Source organism: Erinaceus europaeus, chromosome 23, assembly GCF_950295315.1.
Source record: "Erinaceus europaeus chromosome 23, mEriEur2.1, whole genome shotgun sequence".
NCBI lineage: Eukaryota > Metazoa > Chordata > Mammalia > Eulipotyphla > Erinaceidae > Erinaceus > Erinaceus europaeus.
The window spans coordinates 12,228,699-12,230,116 of record NC_080184.1 but is presented as its reverse complement, the minus strand read 5'-3'; positions in this window follow the sequence as shown (position 1 = coordinate 12,230,116).

Sequence of the window (1,418 nt, the reverse complement as noted above, 5' to 3'; positions counted from 1 at the left end):
ACGTGCTGCGGACCGCTGGCTTTTTTTTTTTTTTTCTCCCCTTGCCGATCGTGTTCTGGGCCTCGGAGCCGACGGGGGTCCGGGGCCGAGCGCTCGCGCGCATGCGCGGCGGCGGTCGTCAGGAGGACGTTGGCGGAAGCGGCTGGGAGAGCCCGCCCACGTGGGTGGGAGAGCGGCTCCCCAAGGTAGGGGCGGCGCGGCGATCGAGGGGGTGCGGCCTGGAGCGGAAGCCGTGCCCCCAGCCCTGAGCTTTCTCCACCCCACTGCACGGTAGCTACCGGGGTGCTCCGCGGTAGCCCGAGGAAGGCGGAGGACAGCCGAGGTGCAGGAGCCGCCGAGCCCCCCCAAGCTCGCACCTGCTCCCGACTCCCCCCAGCCCCCGGGGTCGGGGGCCTCCGGCTGCCGATCTCCCCAGCGGCCTCTCCCGGGAGGAGCCGAGACCCCGGCGTGGAAACACGGGGGTGGTGGTGGGGGGGCCGCTGAAGTGAAGGCAGCGGGGATCGGTCGCCTGTTTGTTACCATGGGGGGGGGATCTGGTTCCTTCCCCCCCTCCCCCCGGACCTTCGATCGCGGCAGCTGAACCCCCGCCCCGGGCAGTGCGGGATCGATCGCCCCACGGGCGCGGCTGTGGGGGCCTCTGCGGGACGTCCCGGGGAAGGGAGTCGGTCCTCCCCGTTAGGCCAGACCTCCGGCCGGAGAAAGCATCTCCCTGCCAAGGAAAACATCAAAAATAGAAAACAGAAGACGCGCGGTGGATTGCGCGCCCGAGACTCGAGCCATCAGCTTTCTCCGCCTCTCTTCTTTTTATGTAGCCCCCAAGATGGCGCTTTAAAAGAAAAAAAAAAAACACATTGTTATTTATTTATTTCGTTTTGTTTCCCGTGTTGTTTTATTGCTGTAGTTATTGATATCGCTGTTTTGGAAAGCACGGAGAGACATGGAGAGAGGAGGGGAAGACAGAGAGGGGGAGAGAAAGACAGACACCTGCAGACCTGCTTCACCGCCTGGGCAGCGACTCCCCTGCAGGTGGGGAGCCGGGGGCTCGAACCGGGATCCTACTGTGAGTCCTTGCGCTTTGCCCAACGTGCGCTTAAGCCGCTGCGCTACCGCCCGACCCCCAGATGGTGCTTTTCTTTATTTCGCTAATCCAACAAAAATGTTTGGCCCAATTGTTTGCACAGAAGGAGAGATGAGTTCTCCCAAAAGGTAAGGTGTTCAAAAAAAAGCCGCTACGGAAGGGGATTGATTGCCTACAGCAATTTTCTGCCTTGTTTACCATTTTACAGAAGGTTAAGTTTCCTCGATATATAAAATAGCAGCGGTGGGAGCCCGGTGGAGCGCACAGGTGACAATGCTGAATTATGGACCCAGGTTCGAGCCCCCGGCCCCCACCTACAGGGGGGGGAAAGCTTCGCGAG